This window comes from Chelon labrosus, assembly GCF_963514085.1.
Source record: "Chelon labrosus genome assembly, chromosome: 1".
Classification (NCBI taxonomy): Eukaryota; Metazoa; Chordata; class Actinopteri; order Mugiliformes; family Mugilidae; genus Chelon; species Chelon labrosus.
Window position 1 is genome coordinate 27,827,498 of NC_140337.1, and position 17,250 is coordinate 27,844,747.

The window sequence follows — 17,250 nt, forward strand, 5'->3', positions numbered from 1 at the left end:
TGGACAGACTCCACCCCTGAATCCACCTCCACCTGACAGACTGAGAGGACAACACATCAGCTGTAGAGACAGCAGCAGCAGCAGCAGGTTTTCATGACTTTATTGAATGATTGTAGAGAAAGCTGAAGGACAGAAGCAGATGAGAGCAGTAGGAACAGGACAGAGATCTAGAAAGGTGTTGCAGATGATCAGAGTCTTGATGGTTGGTTGTTTGTCCATGTGCTGCTTCACAGTAATGTCTCCTGTCAGTGTGGAGCTGCTGTCTGCTGCTTTTCAATTCAATTCAATTCAATTTTATTTATATAGCGTCAATAACAATACAAATCGTCTCAAGACGCTTTACAAAAACCCGGCCTGAAACCCCCAGAGCAAGCCTGAAGGCAACGGTGGCAAGGAAAAACTCCCTTTTAACAGGAAGAAACCTCGAGCAGAACCCAGCTCATATGGAGGGACCCATCTGCCTAAGGCCAGCCGGGTACAGACAGAAGAAAGAGAGAAGAGAACAGCAAAGAGAGAAGAGAACAGCAAGATAAACGTACATCTGTCATAGATACACATATCTGACTAAAGTGTACATGTGGAATCTTATGATACAAACTGATGATGTTACATGACAGTTTGAAAATGTAAGAGAAATCATAGGCAGGTTGGAGAATTGTTCATTCAGGTAGGAGTGGATAACTGCAGGATTCCATGAAGACTGGGCAGGCTGATGAGACCACGACAACAGATGTAGTATAGAGCTCCACAGGAAACACACCACTCCAGGCCAGAGATACTCACAAGAAGAGGGGGGAAGTGGGGGGGAAGGGGGGTGGAACACACACAGCAGTAAACATTCTACATAGTAATAGCACAGAATTGTATGACTAGTAGTATATAGGGAATTAGAGGGCAAGAGCTCTGTGCCAGAGAAAAGAAAGTGGAGGATGCGAGAGAGGAGAGAGAAGAAAGAAGGAGGACATGTGTTTGGTGCATCGTCCCCCAGCAGCCTAGGCCTATAGCAGCATAACTAAGGGATGGTTTAGTCCAGCCCTAACTATAAGCCTGATCAAAAAGGAAAGTCTTAAGCCTGACCTTAAAAATAGAGAGAGTGTCTGCCTCCCGAACCCAAACTGGGAGCTGGTTCCACAGGAGAGGAGCCTGATAGCTGAAAGCTCTACCTCCCATTCTACTTTTTGAAATTCTAGGAACCACAAGTAGGCCTGCACTTTCAGACCGAAGTGATCTGCTGGGATGATATGGTACAATGAGGTCTTTAAGATACGATGGAGCTAGGCCTTTAAGGGCCTTGTATGTAAGGAGGAGGATTTTTAATTCTATTCTAGACTTTAAAGGGAGCCAGTGAAGAGAAGCTAAAACTGGAGTAATATGATCTCTCTTGCTAATTCCTGTCAATGCTCTTGCTGCAGCATTTTGAATCAATTGGAGGCTTTTTAAAGAGCTATTTGGACAGCCAGACAGTAATGAATTACAATAATCCAGTCTGGACGACACAAATGCATGAACTAGTTTTTCAGCGTCACTCTGAGACAGGATGTTCCTAATTTTTAACGATATTACGCAGGTGAAAGAAGGCAGTCCTGGTCACTTGCTTTATGTGATATTTAAAGGACATATCCTCATCAAATATAACACCAAGGTTTTTTACAGTAGTAGTACTGGAGGCCAAGGTAATGCCATCCAAAGACACCACGTGATTAGATAATGAACCTCTGAGATTCTTAGGACCGAATACAATAACTTCTGTTTTGTTTGAGTTTAAGAGTAGGAAATTACAGGTCATCCAAGCCTTTATGTCTTTAAGGCATGCTTGGAGTTTAACCAGCTGATTAGTTTCATCTGGTTTCATGGATAAATATAGCTGGGTGTCGTCTGCATAACAATGAAAGTTTATGCCATGTTTTCTAATAATCTTGCCTAATGGCAACATGTATAACGTGAAGAGTATTGGTCCTAGCACAGAACCCTGAGGAACTCCGTAAGTTACTTTTGTATAAGTAGAGGAATCATTATTGACATGAACAAACTGGAATCTGTCAGACAGATAGGATTCAAACCAGTCTAATGCAGTTCCTTTAATCTTGACCTCACTTTCAAGTCTCTGTAGTAAAATATTATGATCAATAGTGTCAAATGCAGCACTAAGATCTAGCAGAACAAGTATAGAGACAAGTCCACTGTCTGAAGCCATGAGGAGATCATTGGTAACTTTAACCAAAGCTGTTTCTGTACTATGATGAACTCTAAAACCTGACTGAAACTCTTCAAACAGACCATTCTTGTTTAAGTGGTCACACAACTGATTAGCAACAACTTTTTCTAGAATTTTGGAAATAAAAGGAAGGTTGGAGATTGGTCTATAGTTGGCTAAAACATCTGGATCTAGAGTGGCTTTCTTGAGTAAGGGCTTAATTACAGCAATCTTAAAAGACTGAGGCACATATCCTGTTAATAAAGATAAATTTATCTGGTTCAATATGGAGGTGTTAATTAATGGAAAAACTTCTTTGAGCAGTTTAGTTGGGATTGGATCTAGAAGACAGGTTGATGGTTTAGATGCTGTAATTGTTGAAGAGAGCTCAAGAAGATCTACTGGGGAGAAGGATTCCAGATATTGATAAGGTCTTACAAAAGTTTCTAATGTCACTGTACTTACATCTTTAACAGCTGGAGGAAGGATGCCTTGAATATTTTCTCTAATGCCAACAATTTTATTAGTAAAGAAGCTCATGAAGTCATTACTACTGAGGGCTAAAGGAATAGATGGCTCAACAGTGCTGTGGCTCTTTGTCAGCCTGGCTACAGTGCTGAAAAGAAATCTGGGGTTGTTCTTGTTTTCTTCTATTAATGATGAATAATATGCTGTTCTAATACTACTGAGAGCTTTTTTATAAGTTGTTAAACTACCTTTCCAGGCTATGTGAGCTTCTTCAGAATCAGTGGAATGCCAAATTCTTTCTAGCTTTCAGACTGTCTGCTTTGAACTGATCAGCTGTGAATTATACCATGGAGCTAGCCTCCTCCGATTCATGACCTTCTTTTTCAGAGGAGCAACTAAGTTTAGAGTTGAACTAAGCGATGCTGCAGTGCCATCGACAAAATAATCTATTAGTGCAGGAGTTAAATTGTGGTTGCTGTCGTCCACATCATTGGCACATGGCACTGAGGTAAATAAAGAAGGAATTAATTCTTTATATCTAGTTACAGCATCATCAGATAAACATCTACTGTAATGAAATGTCTTTTCAGTTCCTGTGTAATCCATTATTGTAAATTCAAAAGTTATGAGGAAATGATCAGACAAAAGAGGGTTATGAGTAAATACTGTTAAACCTTCAGTTTCTATGCCATATGTTAGGACAAGATCTAAGGTGTGATTAAAACTGTGAGTTGACCCATTTACATTCTGAGAAAAGCCAATTGAATCTAATAATAATGTAAATGAGGAGCTAAGGCTGTCACTGACAACATCAACATGGATGTTAAAGTCACCTACTATAATGACTTTATCTGTTCTAAGAACTAAATCACATAAAAACTCAGGGAATTCAGCTAAAAACTCAGAATAAGGAGCAGGTGGGCGATACACCACAACAAAAAGAATTGGTTTTTGTGTTTTCTGGTCTGGATGGGGAAGACTAAGAGTAAGACTTTCAAATGAATTAAAGCTCTCCTTAGGTCTAGGATTAATAGATAAATCAGAGTGGAAGATTGCTGCCACTCCTCCTCCTCTACCTGTGCTTCTAGGAATATGATAATTACTATGACTGGGTGGAGTAGACTCATTTAAACTAACATATTCATCATCCTGTAGCCATGTTTCAGTCAAACTAAATAGATCAATCTGATGATCAGTTATCAGATCATTCACTAAAAGAGATTTGGATGAGAGAGATCTGACATTTAAAAGACCACATTTAATTTTCCTATTCTTCTGTTCTACCAATGAACTTGTACTGATTTGAATAAGGTTCCTATGAGAAACTCCTCTTTTGTTATTTTTTGGTTTAACTAATCTGGTAGCAGACAGAACATCTATAGAGTTTATAGAGTTTAGGGTGTGAGACAGTCCTAGAGAAGCGGCAGAGAAGTGTGTAAGACTACAACTCCGCCTCCTGGTCTGAACTCTGGGTTGTCATGGTTTCGGGGGGTTAATAAAATCGGCCATATTCCTAGAGATGAGAGCAGCACCCGCTAAAGTTGGGTGGATGCCATCTCGCCTAATCAGACCAGGCTTTCCCCAGAAAGTGTGCCAATTGTCAATGAAGGCCACGTTGTTTGCTGGACACCACCTAGATAACCGGCGATGGAATGACGACGTGCGACTAAACATGTCATCATTGGTCAGGTTGGGCAGGGGACCAGAGAAAACTACGGAGTCCGACATAGTTTTAGCAAACTTGCACACCGATTCCACATTAAGTTTTGTGACCTCCGATTGACGTAACCGGGTGTCGTTACTGCCGACGTGAATAACAATTTTACTATATTTAACTTTAGCCTTAGCCGGCAGTTTGAGGTAAGATTTTGTGTCGCCCGCTCTGGCCCCTGGAATACATCTAACTATGGTCGCTGGATTCTCTATCTTCACGTTCCGCAAAATAGAGTCGCCAATCACCAGAGTTGGTTTCTCAGCGGGCGTGTCGCTGAGTGGGGAAAATCGGTTGGAGACGTGAAGGGGTTGGTGGTGATCCACGGGCCGAGTGGGACTATGCTTCCCCTGTCGGCGGGCATGTGACAGAGGCATTTTATTTTATTTACAGCCATCAAAATCATGGCATTTTTAAGTTATTCTTATTCGTTATAAGTTATTCTTTTTTCTGTTGGATTTAGATGAGGCATGTTTTATTTTGAGACATATGACCCATTTTGAGTTGATCATGTTGTTCCTAAGGAGCCTGTTGATACTATATTTTAATAAAGAGCACAAAAGAAATACCTGTTATGTCCTATGGTTATGTCCTCCATAGTAGAACTTTATGTAGGCCTACACTTAGGAACAGATATTGGGTTATGCCCAAAGTCAAGCAACATAAAAGTAACGTAAAAGTAACGAGTAACGTAAAAAGTTACTTTCTGCAGGGGGTAACTAAGTAAAGTAACGGGTTACTTTTTTAAGAAGTAACGACTAACGAGCAAACACTACTTTTTAAAAGTAACTTCCCCAACACTGGTCCTCACTGACCGTAAGTTAGACTTTCTCTGTTTGACCGAAACCTGGCAACAACCCAACGACTTCTCTCATCTTTTTTTACTATGCATTTTCACGTAATATTCAAGGGTTTCATCATGGCCGTAGCGGACGCGGGGCACACGGGGGACATGTCCCCGGCACTTCCTGTCTCTGTGCCCTCCGTCCCCCGCACTTTTTACAGCCATTACAACCACTTAATTCATTTTTAACATGTTGAGTTAGCTAGTTATAAACCCACTCCTCCTTAATTTCTGCACAGAACATGTGCTCACTATTTTTTTGCACATATTTTTTTTAAATCTTTATACAATAGAAAGAGCAGGGTGAGGGAGGAGAAAGTGGGCCAGAGGCCAGCAGCAGGGATGGTCACGGAGGGTCTTCACAGCAGGTGAGGAGAAAATAACTTAAGTCCTTATAATGTCTCTGGCTGAGAGAAAATATTGATAGCATAAAACGGATTTTGTGGTTAAATTCTAATACTACTGTATTCCTAATTCTGTTTCAAAATGTGGCTTTCCACTTTTTTTTTAAATCTTTATTGCCACAGTAGAAAGAGCAGGGTGAGAGAGGAGACAGTGGACCAGAGGCCACCAGGGATGATTATGCAGGGTCACAGGGTCACAGGTGAGAAAAAAATTGATTGACATAACATAACTTTTGTGCAATCTCTAGAACAGATTTTTAAAAAATGGTAAGAAGACACAAAGGGGCTGAGGGCGCTCAGGAGACTTCAAAAAGTTTCAAGCTTAGGTGCTCTTCTGCGATGGGTGAAGTAATAATCCAAAAAAAAGAAATTACAGAGGCACTCTGAAGTTGAAAAAGTATCAAAAAAAGCCTTTAATTTAACATGGCAAGGACTGATTAAAAGCACGTGAGCCTACGTGTTGCGGCCATATTGAAAACCTGATCTTCTATTGCCGCTACATTGATGATGTGTTTTTTTGCTTTAAAGGTACTGAATCCAACCTTCTGGAATTTCATAAATATGTGAATTTCATTAATCATAATATAAAAATGACATTAGAATACAGTCAAAGAGAAATATAATTTTTGGATTTATTAATCAGCTTAGAGGATAATGGAGACTTGCATTCATCTATTTTTAGAAAAAGCACTGATCGTAACACTATTCTGAGAGCTGACAGCTTTCATTCACCACACCTGATAAATAACATTCCTTATGGACAGTTCCTTCGTCTTAAAAGAATTTGTGACACACAAGATGACTTTAAATCTGAATCTGTGGAGATGGCTAAATGATTTGAGGAAAGGGGATACAAGACAGAGGTGGTTCAACAGGCCAAAATGAGGGCCGACCAATGCAACAGAAATGACCTACTAATAAAAAGACGGAAACCCAAGAGCAATCATCAAGTCTATTTTTCCACCAGATACAGTAAGGCAGCTTTGAAAATTAAAAACATAATTAAGAGCAATTGGGCAATACTTCAAGTCGACCCCTCACTGAAGGAGGTATTTCGTGATCCTCCCTCATTCTGCTTGAAACGAGCACCCAGATTGAGAGATAAATTGGTGCATAGTCACCTTACAGTTCAAAAGAAAGAACACTGGCTACGTAAAATTAAAGGGAATCACAGATGTGGGAACTGTAACCATTGTGGAAATGTAGTTAAAACTGCTGCTTTTGTGGATGCGTTTTCCAATACAAGTTTTACTGTCAATGCCTTTGCCAGTTGTAACACTACCTTTGTAGTCTACAGATTAGAGTGTGAGTGTGGCTGCTTCTATATCGGCAGAACTAAAAGAAGGCTGAAGGACAGAGTGGCTGAACACAAAAACGCGAAAGGCAAAGAGAAAGATGTAACACGACAACAAAGACGAAAAACACAACAACTAAGATGAGTGAAAAGGGGATTTATTACAATGAAGCCTCACGACCACGTTAAAACTACAAAATGACTGACCAGAGCGATAAAGTGCAGCAGGTTCATGCATGGTCTGTTGGCCTTGGTGTCGGCCAGAGACAGGAGCGACGACGACTTGAAGTCCGCCGAGTTTCCTGCATAGCCTCCCTGGAATTAATCAACATACAATTCCAGGAAATTCCACTAATTCCACTCCCTCTTCCTGGAGCAGCTCCACTCATATTTCCTCATGTTTCCCTATTCCCTCCCCTCTACATCAGAGCTCAGACTAGTTTGACTTCTAGCAAACAGAAACTCACACAGTCGTCGACACTGAGAGGTGAAATGGAGCAGAAAGGAGTTCAGCTGGACAGAGAAACCTTCTCTTGTTCCATCTGTCTGGATCTACTGAAGGATCCTGTGTCTATTCACTGTGGACACAGCTACTGCATGAACTGTATTAAAAGCCACTGGGATGAAGAAGACCAGAAGGGAATCTACAGCTGCCCTCAGTGCAGGAAGACTTTCACACCGAGGCCTGTCCTGGAGAAAAACACCATGTTAGCAGAGTTAGTGGAGCAGCTGAAGAAGACTGGACTCCAAGCTGCTCCAGCTGATCACTGCTATGCTGGACCTGAAGATGTGGCCTGTGATGTCTGCACTGGGAGGAAGCGGAAAGCCTTCAAGTCCTGTCTGGTCTGTCTGGCCTCTTACTGTAAGAAACACCTCCAACCTCACTATGATGTAGCTCCATTAAAGAAACACAAGCTGGTGGAGCCCTCCAAGAAGCTCCAGGAGAACATCTGCTCTCGTCATGATGAGGTGATGAAGATGTTCTGTCGTACTGATCAGCAGAGTATCTGTTATCTCTGCTCTGTGGATGAACATAAAGGCCATGAAACTGTCTCAGTTGCTGCAGAAAGGAGAGAGAAGCAGAAGGAGGTGGAGGTGATGCTACAAAAAATCCTGCAGGGAATCCAGGAGAGAAAGAAAGACGTGGAGCTGCTTGGACAGGAACTGAAGTCCATCAATGGCTCTGCTGATAAAACAGTGGAGGACAGTCAGGAGATCTTCACTGAGATGATCCGTCTCATCCAGAAAACAAGCTCTGATGTGACGCAGCTGGTCAGATCCCAGCAGGAAACTGAAAAGAGTCGAGTCAAAGATCTTCAGGAGAATCTGGAGCAGGAGATGACTGAGCTGGAGAGGAAAGGCTCCGAGCTGAAGCAGCTCTTAAACACAGAGGATCACAACCAGTTTCTACACAACTACCCCTCACCGCCACCACCCAGTGAGTCTACACACTCATCCAGCATCAAGATTCGTCCTCTGAGGAACTTTGATGACGTGAAAGCAGCTGTGACAGAGACCAGAGAGAAACTACAAGACATTCTGAGAGAGACATGGACAAACATCTCACTGACAGTGACTGAAGTGGATGTTTTACTGCCACAACCAGAGCCAAAGACCAGAGATGAATTCTTGAAATATTCATGTGAAATCACACTGGATCCAAACACAGCACACAGAGAGCTGTTATTATCTGAGGGGAACAGAAAAGTAACAAGAATGAAACAACAACAGTCTTATTCTGATCATCCAGACAGATTCACTGGTAGTTGTCAGGTCCTGAGTAGAGAGAGTCTGACTGGACGTTGTTACTGGGAGGTGGAGTGGAGAGGAGGAAGAGTTTGTGTAGCAGTCACATACAAGAATATCAGCAGAGCAGGGAGCTTATGTGAATGTGCATTTGGATACAATGACAAAACTTGGTCATTATATTGTGACACAAACAGTCATACATTTTTCTACAACAATGTCTCAACTCCCGTCTCAGTTCCTGATTCCTCCAGAGTAGGAGTGTACCTGGATCACAGAGCAGGTATTCTGTCTTTCTACAGCGTCTCTGAAACCATGACTCTCCTCCACAGAGTCCAGACCACATTCACTCAGCCTCTCTATGCTGGACTTTATCTTTATTATGGATCCACTGCTGAGTTGATTAAAGTCAAATAGACAGAAGTCACTTCAGGGACAGTTGGTTAAAATGTGTCTTTTAGTCTCAAGCTGAAGCTTCACATGATGAATAAAGCTGCTGTTTTTGTCATTTGTGTTTAACTTTTATTAGTTCTAGTTAAATTAGTGAGTAGGAATAAAAGTCAAGGATTTTGACTTTGATATAAAACTTATTTGCATTTGTTTGTTCTATCGTTGTATTGGAGTTGATTTGTTTTTCCCTGGAGCCTTGAATTTATCTAATCATGTGGACATATTGATTGATGTAAAGAGTTTTCTTCAATATAACCAGTTTATTCTTCCATTAAAACATATGGATGGACTTTATGTTAGTCTCAACGTGGGCATCTAAAGGTTTTTACTTCTACATTCTTCATTGCTGTTTTTTGTGCTTCTAATAAAGTTTCCTTGAATAATTAATAAAAGTTGACAGAGTTTAAACACCACAGAGTTTCAATGAGGTCTTTGTGATACTGACAGGGAGGATGGAATAAGATGGTTTAAGGTTAAAGAATAACTAAGAAAGAAGGTTGCAGATGAATCTTAGGTCAGGGTTAAATCAATTCAAATCCATTTCTATTCTTTCTTTTTAAATTTATTGCCTTTAAAGAACATTAACAGTCAAATATAGAAGCAGCAGCTATGTTCGCCCTGATATCAAAAATCGCCCCCTGGTGGCCGAATGACACTATTTGGAGGCAAAAAAAGACTTTCGCTAATTGCAGCGCCCCCCAGTGGCCGAATGACATGACATCTGGCTTGTCCCCTCGGGACGGGGTCTGTAAACGTACTTCCAAATTTAGTTTTGATACATCACACCGTTCCTGAGATATGAGCTTGTATCTCGTTTGCCACCTTCGCCGCCAATTTTGATTGGCTGTAGTGGCCTGATAGTAACTTTTGTGCGCATTGGTCACAAGACCAAAAATGCAAAAATGCAAAAACGCAATTTTCCTAATTACATCGCCCCCTAGTGGCCGAATGGCACCAAATTTTAATTGCGCACTTCTAAGGGACTGTCGAAGCGAGTGACCAAGTTTGGCGTCACCAAGATATAAGCAAACTTCCCGTTTGCCGGCTTCGCCGCCGACTGTGATTGGCTAACACGAAAAGTTGGCATGAACTGTCACTGGGGCAATCCCACGGTATCTGTGGATATCACGATTTCATTTCAAATAAAAACGCATCAAGAGACATGAGCAAAAACAATGTTTTGCAAATTTTAGCGCCCTCTAGTAGCCACATGACACCAGATTTTTTTCGTCCACTTGGGACAGCGTCAAATTATCAAATTTGGTTTCATTGCACTGATGCGTTGCCGAGATATGAGCTCAAATGGAAAACGGCGCCTTCCCCGCCAATTTTGATTGGCTGGCGCGGCCAAATGGTTTTGAAGCTGAAGACGCCTGATAGTAACTTTTGTCCGCATTGGTCAGAAGACGGTCTGTGCCAATTTCCGTGAGAATCGGACAAAATTTGTCACCGCTGAAAATTAGTTTTGTTTTTCAACAAAATCGTAAATTGCGAAAAATCTATCATGACGCATTATGACGTCATAGGGTGCGTTGAAATCGTCATGATCCAAGGATTCCAACGATACCTTGTTTTCAAAAATCGGACATACGGTTCAAAAGTTACATGCACAAATGTACTTCAAACTTTGACCAGTTGGTGGCGCTAGACCGTGCTTAGTGCTTACATGTAACTCAGTCAAAGTAATATTGAGACTGCCCTTAAGCTATGTGCCAAATTTCACAACTTTCGACCATACTGTTCTATGGGCCGCCATAGACTCCCATGGCGGAAGATTTAGGAAAAATAATAATAATAGGAAAACATACAAAACCAATAGGTTTCCAGCAGCTTCGCTGCTTGAACCCTAATTAACATCACAGAAGAAAAACTCATCTTGGGATTGGGTCTGGACTGTCACCCAGAGATATCACTGTATAAAATGTAGAGAACATGTCCATTTATCTAGTTCTATAAACTTTGAGGTATAAGAGTCTTAGGCTAGATAGTCAATAATTGGGGAACATCTTCTCATAAGAATAGACACTTTTAGCTGTAACTGGGCAGTCATGTACACTCTAAGAAAAAAACTCAGTAAAAAAAACATAAGATGTGAGATTCTGTGCACTGCTTGAATAAAGAAACGCTGACTTGGAGATCCTCATTGCAAGAGTGGTGACTCCTTTTTTCACCTCACATAATTTGGTCCTTGGAGCCGGATCCCTGGTGCCGTTCCTTTTCCTTCTCCAAACCTGGGAATGTAAAGACCGTGCACGGCGTAACTGCAAAAACAGATTCTGAAGAAAGTAAAAAAAGCCCTTTTTCTAGAAAATTTGTCCTGTTTTTAGTCTAAAAAGAAGAAGAATCTTGCCAAGCATTTTTCACATAAGAAAAATAGTCTTATTATATCAATAAGAAAATATATCTAATTTTTCTTAATAAGATTTACCAGCTTATGTCAAGCTCAGTTTAGCTAGTAACAAGGTAAGGACATCTTTTGTAAATTATACCAGCAAAGGAACAAGATTATGTTCCTTATTTTAAGATTTAGACCACTTAAGAAATGACAGCAATATATATAAAAACTAGAAAATTCCTGCGGAAATTTTGACTGTGCCGATGATGCTGACGTCCAGTTTCAAGTGTGCGTCGTGTCTGCCCTAAAGGCCTGGCTGAGAGAGAGGGAGGGAGAGAGACACTGAGAAGGGCCGTCCTTTATGCCCTTCTACAAACTGTGGCTCCGCGATAGCTGCGGGTTAGCTCGCGGTTATAGCCGCCGCGGCTAGGCCCGCTAGCTCGCTAACATACATGAGCTATGCTGGAAGACTAGCCTAAAGCTAATTAATTGGTCGGCTAATAGTTAACTTCTATTAACAGTTCGGCTATGTTGGGCATAAACACTTAACATATAAATAATTCTAGAAATTCACTTACCTAATAAAGTGAAGGAAACATGTCAGGGATGTTCTGTCAGAAGTTACAGCAAATCAGCCAGATATAATTTGTATTTAAAATGGAGGAAATCTGAAAAATGGCTGACAAGTTGTCATTCACTCAATGAGAGGAGCTATGGCTAGCAGGCCTAGCAGCTGTGTGTTAGCACCAACAGAGGGAGGGAGGGAGAGGGAGAGAGGGAGAGGTAGAGGGAAGGAGGGAGAGAGGGAGGGAAGCAGGGAGAGAGGAAGGGAGAGAGTGAAGGACGGAGAGAGGGAAGGAGAGAGGGAGAGAGAGAGGGAAGGCCGAAGAGAGGGAAGGAGAGAGGGAAAGAGGGAGAGAGGGAGAGAGAGAGGGAGGGAGAGAGAGAGGGAGGGAGAGAGGAAAGGAGGGGGAGAGGAAAGGAGGAAGAGAGGGAAGGAGGGAGAGAGGAAAGGAGGAAGAGAGGGAAGGAGGGAGAGAGGAAAGGAGGGAGAGAGGGAATGAGGAAGAGAGGGAGGGAAAGAGAGGGAAGGAGGGAGAGAGGGAAGGGAAGAGAGAGGGAAGGAGGGAGAGAGGGAAGGAGGAAGAGAGGGAGGGAAAGAGAGGGAAGGAGGAAGAGAGGGAGGGGAAGAGAGGGAAGGAGGGAGACAGGAAAGGAGAGAGGGAGGGAAGCAGGGAGAGAGGAAGGGAGAGAGTGAAGGAGGGAGAGAGAGAGAGGGAAGGAGGGAGAGAGGGAGAGAGAGAGGGAGGGAGAGAGAGAGAGAGGAAAGGAGGAAGAGAGGGAAGGAGGGAGAGAGGAAAGGAGGAAGAGAGGGAAGGAGGGAGAGAGGGAACGAGGAAGAGAGGGAGGGAAAGAGAGGGAAGGAGGGAGAGAGGGAAGGAGGGAGAGAGGGAACGAGGAAGAGAGGGAGGGAATGAGAGGGAAGGAGGGAGAGAGGGAAGGGAAGAGAGAGGGAAGGAGGGAGAGAGGGAAGGAGGGAGAGAGGGAACGAGGAAGAGAGGGAGGGAATGAGAGGGAAGGAGGGAGAGAGGGAAGGGAAGAGAGAGGGAAGGAGGGAGAGAGGGAAGGAGGAAGAGAGAGAGGGGAAGAGAGGGAAGGAGGGAGACAGGAAAGGAGAGAGGGAGGGAAGCAGGGAGAGAGGAAGGGAGAGAGTGAAGGAGGGAGAGAGAGAGAGGGAAGGAGGGAGAGAGAGAGAGGGAGAGAGAGAGAGAGGGAAGGAGGGAGAGAGGAAAGGAGGAAGAGAGGGAAGGAGGGAGAGAGGAAAGGAGGGAGAGAGGGAACGAGGAAGAGAGGGAGGGAAAGAGAGGGAAGGAGGGAGAGAGGGAAGGAGGAAGAGAGGAAAGGAGGGAGAGAGGGAAGGAGGGAGAGAGAGAGAGGGAGAGAGAGAGAGAGGGAAGGAGGGAGAGAGGAAAGGAGGAAGAGAGGGAAGGAGGGAGAGAGGAAAGGAGGAAGAGAGGGAAGGAGGGAGAGAGGAAAGGAGGGAGAGAGGGAACGAGGAAGAGAGGGAGGGAAAGAGAGGGAAGGAGGGAGAGAGGGAAGGAGGAAGAGAGGGAGGGGAAGAGAGGGAGGGAAAGAGAGGGAAGGAGGGAGGGGGGGGGGTCATGGAGTGTTCTGCCTCCCCATTGTAACAGTCTGAGAGTCCCTAATGTTTTGTCAGTCTGTGTCTATAATGCTATAGTGGGAGGGGAGGTGGGGGGGTTGGAGTGGGGGGGTCATAGTGTCAGGTTCTGGCTCCATACAGTAGTGGAAGGGGTGGTTTTAATGTTTTGGCAGATCCTGTTATCCACTCAGAACCCTTTTCCCTCCACTTTCTGTGTGCACCTGTGCTGAGTCTGCTCGTCAGGGGCCGTTGCCACGACTACACGCCGCACATGATATTCTATATGTTATACTCCCTTCTCTCCTGCACCCTAGGATTTGCACTCCGAACAAATGCTCATAAATCAAAAACTACAAGTCCTATCGAGAAAACGAACACACTGTGAGCGTCAGCCGAGGGTTTTCTACAATTTAGTGTTGTTCCCACGCGCGTACTGCCAAAATTGTGGCCGTAGCCGTTTTAGAAAAAAATATGCGACGAGAAAAATCGTCGAAAAATCCCCCTCGCTTTCCACATACACACACATGGGGAAAAATCCGAAAACTGATCGGCGCACTCCTCGCTCGGAGGAGCCTGCAGACCAAACCGTACGTCCCACACAAATAAAACCCACACCATCTGAAAGCCAACAAAAATCCCTATGTTTTTATATATTTTTTATCTCTCTACCTCAAAAACTGTGGCCACCCTGTAAGACTGAACCTTTTTTTTTTCAGAATTTCGACGAAACTCTGAAGTTAGAGTGAGCGCCAGAGTGTGCTCATAGAGATCCATTATAAACGATGATTTCTTATTTTTTTTCCAAAATTTCTCCAAAACGTAAACTGCGACCCTGACCAAACCGTAAAAGGTATCGAAACGCCGTTTTCAGGACTAAAAAGCTACACTTCCCGTGCCTTGTACAAACTTCCAAGCATTTTTCTACTCCGAAGCACGGCCGAGTAATCGCTGGACAAAGCGAAGGAGTACATTTTGGAATGTTGGCGATTTTTTCGGGCGTCTCCATTCATTTCAATGGGAAAAAACGCCCGCTTTTTGCCCGATTATTCTCGCCCCGTTGGAAGAATCGCTTAGAAAAGTCATAGCACACCATTCCCGATCAAGGCGCACGTCTGGATATACAATTTGTCTATTTTTCTTCAAAACTCTGGGACGAGTTTCGCGGCGAAAAAAAGGCCGGAAGAAGGCGGAAGAAAAACTAGAAAATTCCTGCGGAAATTTTGACTGTGCCGATGATGCTGACGTCCAGTTTCAAGTGTGCGTGGTGTAAAGGCCTGGCTGCTAGGCTCAAAATGAGTGGATGGGTGTGAGTTTTCTGTTAACTCACGGCGACTCCTGTGGATTAGACCGTTAGCTCACAGCTAGCTCCGCGGTGCAGTCCGTTAGTTTGCGGCTAGCTCCGCGGTTTAGCCTGCAACGAGGGTTAGCTCGTGGCTAGTCTGCTAGCTTGCTAACATACATGAGCTATGCTGGAAGGCTAGCCGCCGGCTATGTCATTGGTCGGCTAATAGTTAACATATATTAGCAGTGCAGCTATGTTGGGCACAAACACTTAACACATAGATAATTCTAGAAATCCCATCTGAGGGGGGAAAGAGAGAGGGGTGGGGGGGGTCATGGAGTCGTGTTCTGCCATCCTACTGTAGTCCTGTAATGGGTTAAGTGGTCATAATGTTTTGGCAGTCTATTACTGTAATGCTAAAATGGAGTGGGTGGGGGGGGGGGGTCATAGTGTCAGATTCTGCGGCCCAACTATAGTCCTGTAATGGGTTAAGTGGTCATAATGTTTTGGCAGTCTATTACTGTAATGCTTAAATGGATTGGGGGGGGGGGGGGGGGGGTCATAGTGTCAGATTGTGCCACCCAACTATAGTCCTGTAATGGGTTGAGGGGTCATAATGTTTTGGCAGTCTGTGTCTGTAATGCTATAGTGGGGGGGGGGGGGGGGGGGGGTTGGAGTGGGGGGGTCATAGTGTCAGGTTCTGGCCCCCTACAGTACTGCAGTAATGGTTTGAGGGGTTTTAATGTTTTGGCAGATCCTGTTATCCACTGAGAACCCTTTTCCCTCCACTTTCTGTGTGCACCTGTGCTGAGTCTGCTCGTCAGGATTGGTCATAATGTTTTGGCACTCGGTGTCGGTGTGAATGTGCTCCTCTTCTGCTGCGTGTGTAAGCTCGTTAGGGTCCGGTTGTCATGGCTACCAGGGCCACCTGCTGTTTGGAGTCTCCTTCTGCCTCTCACCTCTGCCTGAGTGAGAAGGAGGTCCAAAAAAAACTGGACCCTAGGATTTGTCCTCCGAACAAATGCTCATAAATCAAAAACTACAAGTCCTATCGGGAAAACGAACACATTGTGAGCGTCAGCCGAGGGTTTTCTACAATTTAGTGTTGTTCCCATGCGCCTACTGCGAAAATTGTGGCCGTAGTCGTTTTAGAAAAAAAATATGCGACTCGAAAAATCGTCGAAAAATCCCTCTCGCTTTCCACATACACACACATGGGGGAAAATTCGAAAACTGGTCGGCGCACTCCTCGCTCGGAGGAGCCTTGAGTCCAAACCGTAAGTCCCACACCAATGACACCCACACCATCTGAAAGCCAACAAAAATCCCTACGTTTTTATGTATTTTTCATCTCTCTACCTCAAAAACTGTGGCCACCCCGTAGGACTGAACCTTTTTTTTTTCAGAATTTCGACGAAACTCTGAAGCTAGAGTGAGCGCCAGAGTGTGGCCATAGAGATCCATTATAAACGATAATTTCTGACGTTTTTTCCAAAATTTCTACAAAACGTAAACTGCGACCCTGACCAAACCGTAAAAGCTATCGAAATGCCGTTTTCAGGAAAAGAAAGCCCCACTTCCCGTGCCTCGTACAAACTTCCAAGCATTTTTCTACTCTGAAGCACGGCCGAGTAATCGCTCGGCAAAGCAAACCTTGACATTTCGGAATGTTGGCGCTTTTTTCGGGCTTCTCCATTCATTTCAATGGGCCAAAACGCCCGCTTTTTGCCCAATTATTCTCGCCCCGTTGGAAGAATCGCTTAGAAAAGTCATAGCACACTTGTCCCGATTAAGGCGCACGTCTGGATATACAATTTGTCCATTTTTCTTAAGAACTCTGGGAGGAGAAGCGAACCGAAAAATTACGGAAGATAAATAAGAATAATAAACGCGAGCAATAGTAATATATGTGCCATGCACAGGCAGGATTGCCTGCAATGGGAGCTAGTGCATCGGCACAGATAACTAGAAAATTCCTGCGGAAATTTTGACTGTGCCGATGATGCTGACGTCCAGTTTCAAGTGTGCGTGGTCTAAAGGCCTGGCTGAGAGAAAGAGAGAGAGACACTGAGAAGGGCCGTCCTTTATGCCCTTCTAAAAACCCTGGCTCTGCAGCTAGATCCGCGGGTTAGCTTCGTGGTTTAGTCCCTCGAAATAGCTGCGGGTTAGCTCACGGTTAGCCGCCGCGGCTATAACCGCGGGTTAGCTCGCGGTTAGCCGCCGCGGCTAGGCCCGCTAGCTCGCTAACATATATGAGCTATGCTGGAAGGCTAGCCTAAGGCTAATTCATTGGTCGGCTAATAGTTAACTTCTACTACCAGTTCAGCTATGTTGGGCACAAACACTTAACATATAAATAAT

General features: G+C 43.9%; 1 pseudogene across 1 annotated transcript; it reads left to right on the top strand.

Moving 5' to 3' along the window:
* The first annotated feature begins 7,407 nt into the window (after positions 1–7,407).
* Positions 7,408–8,972, top strand: LOC311505815 (tripartite motif-containing protein 16-like; annotated as a pseudogene). The gene is made up of 2 exons: positions 7,408–8,755; positions 8,900–8,972. The product of its transcript is annotated as a tripartite motif-containing protein 16-like (transcript).
* Positions 8,973–17,250: the final 8,278 nt, after the last annotated feature.